This window comes from Heliconius melpomene, chromosome 1 (assembly GCF_056956725.1).
Source record: "Heliconius melpomene rosina isolate 202511_hmr_F chromosome 1, ASM5695672v1, whole genome shotgun sequence".
Classification (NCBI taxonomy): domain Eukaryota; kingdom Metazoa; phylum Arthropoda; class Insecta; order Lepidoptera; family Nymphalidae; genus Heliconius; species Heliconius melpomene.
The window spans coordinates 950,830-960,115 of NC_140389.1; the positions used below are offsets into that span (position 1 = coordinate 950,830).

Sequence of the window (9,286 nt, forward strand, 5' to 3'; positions counted from 1 at the left end):
ACGTATCGGTAGTAAATTACCGGTTACAATTCATTCAAGCGGACGACCAAATTTAGGGGCTGCCAACGTTGGACGTCATTGAGGTGGGGACATACGGGAGGTTGTTGTGCTTGGAAACGTTATTGTTATTTTTTTAGCTTCTTATGTGGCGGAACACCGAACCGTATTATTTTTAAGCATGTATAAGAAAGGAAGATAAGGCTAACTATGTACCAAATAAAAAATATTTTTATAATAATAATGAACTATACTTTGTGGTCTACAAAAAAGAGTCACTAAACACAAAATGAACAGGCCAATAATATAAATTAATATTACCAAATATTAATTTAAGTAATAGTTTCAATAAAAATTCTATATCGAATAACTCTAAACAAGTATTCTTATATATTAAATATATAATATAATCTGAATCACTCAAAACCACCCAACGATTTTCATAAAATGTAATGTGCAGGGTGTTTCGAGGATAATAAATCTCTAACCGTACATCAGGCAATTAAAAACTGCCACAATATCATTCAGAATTTCGCAATGAACTACAAAGTTATAAAAGCTCAGGTGGGAAAACGAGCGGTCCCAACACTAGATAACTCCGGTTTGAGTCCAGATATCTCCATTCCAATAATTTTTTCCGTCCGTCTCCTTACAAGCTAGCTTCACCTATATCCCCTAATACCAACACAAACTATTTTATGCTGCATAAGCCGATTTTCGGTCTCTTCTAATACCGCCGCTAACTAGTCCTCTTGTTATTGAATCATGATTTAGCTTAAATATAATAATAGTCGATTCGATTACCGAGTGACGGACGTGCTTAATATGACATCTATCCTCCTTTATTTGTTTGTATTAATGGCTATACTAATGACAGAGCCATACTTAGCGTGATGAATATATTTATTGTTATTAGTTTTCATTTATTTTTTTAGCTTCACGCTGCATCTCGCTTAGCAGGGTAGGCAGAGGGAACCTGATGTTAAGGTTAAGTTCCCTATGTACCGCCAAATTTCCGAGACATTGCATGTTGAGAGGTGCAACACATCACCGTCACCAGAGCGACAAAATCGAACCCACAACTACACAAATAAGACTATTTGTAGTCAGATATTCTGCCGCTGTACCACGATTTTATAATGCATTCCGCATTATAAAATCCGTTTTATATTATCATCAATAGTTTTTCACTTTTCACTAACAAATTTATGAACCCAATTTTCTATTTCTTTCACAACAAGGAGCTTTGGAAACCAATAAGTAAATCCGATAAGCTTTTAATAAATTGAATGAAATCTTTTGTAATATATATAAATCATTGAAAAAATGGCGCATTTGAAACTATAGTTTTCAAATTAATGATATAAGCAACGAGTATGAATATTTTTAAAATATTTAAAGATGAGGCCGCGATGGATGCGGGTTCGATTGCCATTCGGGTGATTTTTTTTCTTTTCCTGCCTCTGGCTACAGGACAAAGGCTTTAAGTCCACTCAACACACAACATCTTGTAAATTGAGAGGAAAATGGGAAACGGAGACTTAACTCTAGGTTCCGTCTACCTACATACATAAACAATTTAAAAATGATTGTACACAAAAATAGAAATCATAGTCTAACGCTATTCAACTGCGCCATTATAGCTTCAGTTTTTTTCTTTGTCCATTTAATCTTCCCATCGTACTGAACAACTTAAATAAATATATACCTATTATAGAAAATATTTAAAAAACAAACATATCTTATAATATTGTAACAAAAACAATTGTTTCCGCCCGGGATCGAACCGGGGACCTTGTGCGTGTGAAGCACACGTGATAACCGCTACACTACGGAAACTATACTTACGTATATCAATCAAGTGACCACCTATCAGTCACCAATTTTAGACTTAAGCTTTCGCTTAATTCTGCATATTATATGTTAAGAAGGAGAACCTAGGGTTAAAACCATCCATTTTTCACATTCCGCCTTAATTTGGGATATTACATATTTAGCAAGGTCGTCGTGGCGAAGAGGTCATGCTCGTGTTTTAAGCGTGATGGTTGGCTTAGGTTCGGTTCCCACTCAGGGGAATGAACTATTTTATTTGATAATTTTTCTTGCTCTGATAACGAGGCAAATTGCTTTGGAATTCAAGTTCAAACAAGTGGGAAAGAAAAATGTTAAAGTTAAAGGCAACGGAGTGTCTTAACACCAGGTCCCTAGGCCCTCTGCTTATCCTGCTACGTGCGGGATACAGCGTGGAGCTAAGCTCGGAACTCAATGCCGCGCATTTCTTGACAGAGCAGGGATTTCATGAGTCCTAATCGAACCCACAACTGCCTCAAAAACACAAAAACACAAAAATTTTGTTCGCAAATTAATTATTCAACATTACATCAATGTGTAAAGCGACGATTTAAATCAATTACAATTTATTATAATGTCAGTGAAATTTTACGATGCGATATAATACAATAATGCAAATCGATTCCATACATTTTATAACTTTTAGACTTTTATTAATGATTGTTTCAAATGTTTAATTATTTAAACGATTTTTCTTTTATGTACTTATAATTTTTATTTTTATATTGTAAAGCTGAAGAGTTTGTTTGGTTGTTCGCGCTAATATCAGGAACTGTAATTTTATGTATTAGAAAGTCCATTTATCGAGGATGGTTATATATAGGCTGTATAACCACGTCAATTGTTTCTATTTACTCCACTGTACCTGAGGTGAGAGTTATTTCAAGCACTTAAAATGTTTCATGTGTCGTACACAAGTTTCAGTTATTTCCGTTCGACCGCGGGGTCGAGGCCGGTGGTTTCCGCTGACTTAATGCGTGCGTGTTTGCGTGTTATTTATATACAAAACAAATATTAATTTTATATTATATAAGGATTATTATAAAAATAAATTGTTAAAAATTAGTGGTTAATTAAAAACTACTTATTTTTAATAATTTCGTTAACTCGTAATTTTCATTTTCTGCAAAAAAACATAGTATAAGGTGTTGAAAAGTACATAACAATGACTTGAGCATAAAAAACCTGGGAACCTAGTGTGAAGACACTGCGTTCCCCCATTTTCGGCCGAATTCTCGAGGCAGTGCATGTTACGTGCCGGAAATCAACTAAATCAACTATCAGCCAAAATGATAACTACGCCACCATCGACTTCACTAATATAAAAATATATTTAACAATCCTAAAATGACAATCTAATTTAATGACTTTTGTTTGGACTTTAAAAAAATTAGCAGCAAGAAGTATACTGAAAACTTCTCAGTATTAATCTACCCTTAATTGCAGCGCTAATCTATCACGCGGACGTGCCGTGATGAATCTTTGATGATGTCTTTGAACATTTTTTAAGTTATATTTTATGCAAAAATCTTCTGTGAATTTTCTTAGTAGTTTTACAGACTTATATAGATACTGCTAGATTTGAACCTATATCCTTTTGTAGGGTATTTAATTATTTTGTTGAAATTAGAAAATGAAGAAAAGAAATCACACACTGTGCCGCTGAGACACAACGGCCTAGTTACTTTTTAATGATTTATAATCTATAATTTATTTAAAATATCTCTACAAAGATCTAACAACAAAAAAATAAGCTATAACAATTTTATAATAATTTCGACGTAGCTCGATAAGAACGGATGGCTAATTGATTACAGCGCTCAGACGGGGAACAAGAGGCGCGGATCTAGTCCTGCTACGTTAAGGTTTTTCTTTTCTGTTTGGCTTGCCTAAGTTAAGATAAACTATATGTAAAATTGATGTAAATAAAAGCCGTAAGGAGAGGCAAGGAGAAACCTCCGTTAACTTTTGAGATCGGACTTCATAGTGTCGGTGATACTGGAGGAAGGTCACGTAAAAAACATGTGAATCCGTTGGAGGGCATGTATAATGAAGTTGATGACAATGGAAAAGGCGAAGGAGAGAAAAAGCGAATGGCACTCATCTGTCTGGCTATCCTGCCAGAGATAAAGGTCAACTCGGTTATAACGTTTATGTCTTGTTGTTCAATTTGTTGAAATAGAAATCCTGAATAGACGAATACATAAGAAATTGAGGTAGTGTCAAGACGTAAAATACCAACTTATACTAATATTAGTAAGCTGGGGATTGTTTGATTGAACACGATAATCTCCAGAACTACTGGTTTGAATTGAAAAATATTTTTATATTGAGTAAAGGAATCGGAAAGGCTATAGCCCATATTCATCACATCACGCTAATCATCTCGATATAGCCAAGTGCACCTGGGCTCAGAGTTACCACAGACAGTCAGAATGGCTCATATGACATACACAACTCTCAATTATTTCCATTCGACCAGGCGGGCAAAGTCGCAGGTAAAACTTGATATTTAATAAAATTAGAACTCGCTACCTCTATTTTACTATTACAGTCGTAGTTATTACGAAAAAAACATTACTTATTTTATTTCTGGATTTCTACGTTCAAAAGAGATCACAAACAAGTAATTCATCTCCATCCAATTAAGGAAATAGGTCATTTTAATATCCCCAGTGATTAAGCCTCTAAAGATCTAGATTTAAGTACGAATTACTTTTTTAAGATATATCGTATATAGCAGGTAGGAGGAGCAAACATAGTGTTATAACACTGCTTTCTCCGTTTTTTTTATTAAGATTAATTTGGTATTGAAACACTGCGTATTGAGTGACAATCGAATTCCGTAAAAAAATAAGAATTTTCAATAATCATGCAGCTAACACTGGCCAAGTCACATGCGTAACACTAGTATAAGATAAGAAGCTCGTTCAAGCAAAAACTTTAAGCACTAGAAAAGTTACAACGAAAACGTGGGAACCGACTGAAATTATAATATCAAAGAGTTATTAAAAACCGCCGGTATTAACACCCTCCATTGAAATTAATTTACAATTATTTACAGATTGGAGGCGAAACTTGAAAGTTTTTAATAAATTATAATAATAAAAACTCTGTCCGGGGATAGGGTCTGCCAAGCTTTTTGATAAGAGGGGATGAAATTAAAATTACTTTATATACTAATTAAATACAACGTAACTTAGCTTTACGCTGTATCCCTAGCGGGGTAGTCAGAGAGATTGGAGCGCTAAACGCTACGATCTCTTCATACCTCTTTCGCTGTCATCAACCTCTTCATATATGCCCTCCGGGGGGTCCTCCTGCTTTTTACGTGACCTTCCACTAGATCCTTTTTATTTAATGTTTGATAGATTAGAGTGACGAGATGATTGAAATTAATATATCACAATTATGCATATACAGGGTGTCCCAGGAGTCAACGATAAAACGAAAACAGGTGATAGACCAAGTCGTGACAGTTATGAGAAAAATATTTTTCTAAAGGTTTGGACGGTATCCTGCGACCACAGACCACACCAGTGACCTTCCGCCACTTAGCCCAGGCAACGCTTATCCGACCATGGAGATCGTAATCAATGCCTCCTCAAAGACTCGTGCATGACGGATCTAAGATACCTGAACTTTTCCGACTTAGGGGCTTGCCCAGGACCTATAAGGATAGTGCTCGAATTCGCGATCTCGCAGGCCCTATAATAGGTCTTTGATACATTGCCAATATACATTTCATTCATGGAGAGTGGTTATGTAATGCTAATGCTGCAGCTAGAATGTATCGGAAAAGATACCAAAACGTTGAACGCCATCCCGATTATCGTGTATTTAGATTTTTCTCTCTTCAACGAAGAAGTAATCCAGCAAGTATCGTACCATTTCGGAATCCAGATTAAATGCGCCAACTTTTGAAGTTACTTGCAAAAACAGTGTAGTACATTTTTTTTACAGTACAGTCAGTTAAAGTTGGGTGTAGTAAATATTTTGAATTTAATGTTTGGCAAAAACACCACATTTTATTGAAAACTGATGCAGGTATATTTCAATCTTAAATCATAATTCACGGAAGGGTTACTCATGATTACATTACAGAAAAAAAAATTAAAAAAAAGTAATATTTGTGGTCTTAGGACTCGAAAAATCATCACAGGTGTCGGTTTTTCCGAATTTTTTTTAAATCAGTATAATATCAAAAATACTTGACACAGATTTTTTTTTATATTTTTCTCATAACTGTCACGACTTGGTCTATCACCTGTTTTCGTTTTATCGTTGACTCCTGGGACACCTGTATATTACTATTACTGTACTATTTTGATTTCACTTTAACATAAAAACAATAGTAACAAATATCTAACACATATACCTTTTTTATATGAAAGAGAGATATAAAAAACGAAATTTGAACCCACAACTATTAAAATCCGTCTTTATAATCTCACACCCTTGCCATCCTACACGGGATGGGGCTTAAAAAAATAAAAACTGTTTGAAATTCGAAGACTCAGATTCGAATTACAAATCGTGGAACGTTGTGAGTGTTCTTGTTATAAAAATAACGTTTAATTCAAAATTTGAAATTCCCTTTTTCCACCAGACACTTGTACTTACTTGTATTTACATGAACAACACTGCTGCTTCTATTTTAGTATTTTTGCTGAATAACTGTTGAAACGGTATATAAATTTAAGTTTTTAATTGTATTTAATTAAAATATTTTGTATAGAAAAAATATATTATTTAAATATGGAAGAGAGGGACTGTTAACGTGACGGTTTGGAATCGATTACCATTTGGGGGTTGAAATATTTTCATCTCTCTCTGGTAAGAAGACTATGAGTTCTGTCACTCCTTACGCAGTGTGTCGAAAATTCGACGGTGTGTGTGGAACGGGTACTTAACACTAGGTTCCCACTGATTATCCTGCTATATGCGGGATACAGTGTGAAGCTAAAAAAGAGTCTAAATAGGGACAGAATTAACAACAATTTGAATTCAATACGTTTGAAAGGGTAGTTATAAAATAGTAATATTATAGGTTTTTGTCCCATTTTTGTAAGGTTTTTATTCTTTTTGTAACATGGAACGCGACCGCTGTCACCACTTTTCCACCTCCCATATAAAGGCGCATTATTCAAGAGCCGATACAAACAGTAAAACTAAGATAAAACTACGCGCTCGCCTCTTTTTATTTGCACGACGTGCTTTTTGAGGTTAGAAACGTATTCACTTTTAACTACGTCAGGTTCGAGCATTTTGTTAGCAGTATTAAAAAAAAAACATTTATATCACTATATTTAATTTCTTTTTCGTGTTCGTGTTAAGTGGCGGAGTTTTTCCAGAGCAAACAAAATAAAATAATTCGTTCCTCTTCCAGTGGAAATCGAACTCGGGCATGTCCAACGACCATAATGATAATGTATTTTTTTTATATAAAGTAATAAATATTATTAAGCGTTTGAACTCTCTGCCACAGGCCGATAAATAACTACAAACACGATGTTACCGTGATGAATTATGAAACTCAAAACCACGCAGACAAAGCAAGGAAGTAAAAATATTAAATATTTCATTTCCCCGAGTGAGAATCGAGCCCACATCCGTCGCGTTCACTGCCACTGCACCACGACGGCCTAAAATAACATAGTTACCCAGGGAAAATACACAGAAGACGTAAGTTAGTGGAAACAAACAACTCCGGTTAGAATTTGACCTGTACAAGAATATTACTTAGGTGTTTACGACCGACAATTTTGAAACAGCCCGCCAACCTGCGAAATTACGTTCAATATATAAATAACTAAAACACTAATAATTGTTCATTTTTCTTCTAATTTATATGTAACTTGTTTATACCTGTGGCATCACTTATTTGGAAAAATGGAAATAACTAAGAGTTGCGTATGACACATGACACATTTAAGGTGCCCGAGGTAACTCTGTCTATCGACCAACTGACTGTGGTTAGAGCTTATACAACTCCCTCAATAAATGTACTAACTTATCTAACTTTTTCATTTAGTGAAAGCTGCAATTCATCCGGTTAAGCCCAAAAAGCCAAAATGCACAAAGAAACATCCAAATCAGCTTCTATTAGTTTTCGAGACATTGCGAGCTGAGTTGCGTAACTCAACACTGTGCTTTGTCTTGTTACATAGCAAAAAACTAAAATAATTTATTATCTCGAGTTGGAATCACTTAATTAATAATCATGTATATAGTTTCCGTAGTGTAGCGGTTATCACGTGTGCTTCACACGCACAAGGTCCCCGGTTCGATCCCGGGCGGAAACAAACATTTTGAAAAAATGAAAGCTTTTTTGAATATTTTTTTTATTACGTCTATAATTACCGGGACCGAACCTGCAAAAAAACGATAAAATGAAAACGTGAAAAAACTATAATTGAAAATAAATAAAGCGTGTAATTTTACCATCGAGGCAGAAAGAAAGCAGTGGGATAGGTATGTGACTGTAAATACGAACTTGTGAGTTCGATTCCCACTCGTGACAATCGATATTACCGTGTTTATTTCCTCCTCTCGTCATATAATAACTGAAATTTGGACAGAATGTAGAGAACGGAATATAAATTATAAAAAAAACTATATTATTAAATTAACATACTAACAAAAAACCGTCCATTAAACAAAGAAGCTTCATCGCAAAATGAAAGCAAAATTGTTAAATAATAAATCGTAATTGATTTAAATGGAACTACTGCCGCTGTGCAAACTGACAAGAGCAAATAATTAATGTAATGATAAAATTATAACACTTTGCACTCAATGTTTAAAATCGTATACAAACTTTGTTGAATCGTTGGTTAGTTTGTTTGTATAGTAGTAGATTCAAATATTTTACCATATAAATGTCCGTATCCCGAGTATAGCTGGGTAGGTATAGGGAACTTGGGAACCTGGTGGTAAGCTATTGGTTTCAGCAAGACCCGGTTTCTCCATTTTCTGTCTGACTTCAAGTTATTGTTTTTTTTTTCATTTTAGCTTTACGCTGCAACCCCCCGACACTCCGCTCCTCATTTTCCGCATTTTCCTTATTCAACATTTCTAAATAAATTAAAAACAATTGTATATTTTCCAATTACACTACCCACTAGTAAGAATCATATTATTAGTAACACTATAACAACATAACACATATTATTTCATCAAACTTCCCCCTTAAATAGCATTACGGCTAGCATTACCCCGAATAGGAATCGAACCCACGACCTTCACATCCACTGCGCTGTGACGTACATATGAGTACATGCATTTTCGTATAATATATATTAAACATAGCCGCAAGCCAAGCTATTATTCACTCAATATTTGTCCGTGCGATAATAAATTATAATTGATTCACTCAAACTGATGTTTCGATATAAATAATTAATATGCCGCTGAAATTATATCAAATTTCAGCCCC

At 34.6% G+C, this 9,286-nt stretch overlaps 2 non-coding genes across 2 annotated transcripts; one reads left to right on the forward strand and one right to left on the reverse strand.

Annotated features, from left to right (window-relative positions):
- Positions 1-1,763: 1,763 nt before the first annotated feature.
- Positions 1,764-1,836, reverse strand: TRNAV-CAC (transfer RNA valine (anticodon CAC)). The gene has a single exon. It is a non-coding gene; the product is annotated as a tRNA-Val (tRNA).
- Positions 1,837-8,080: 6,244 nt separating this feature from the next.
- Positions 8,081-8,153, forward strand: TRNAV-CAC (transfer RNA valine (anticodon CAC)). Its single transcript has one exon. It is a non-coding gene; the product is annotated as a tRNA-Val (tRNA).
- The last annotated feature ends 1,133 nt before the right edge of the window (positions 8,154-9,286 follow it).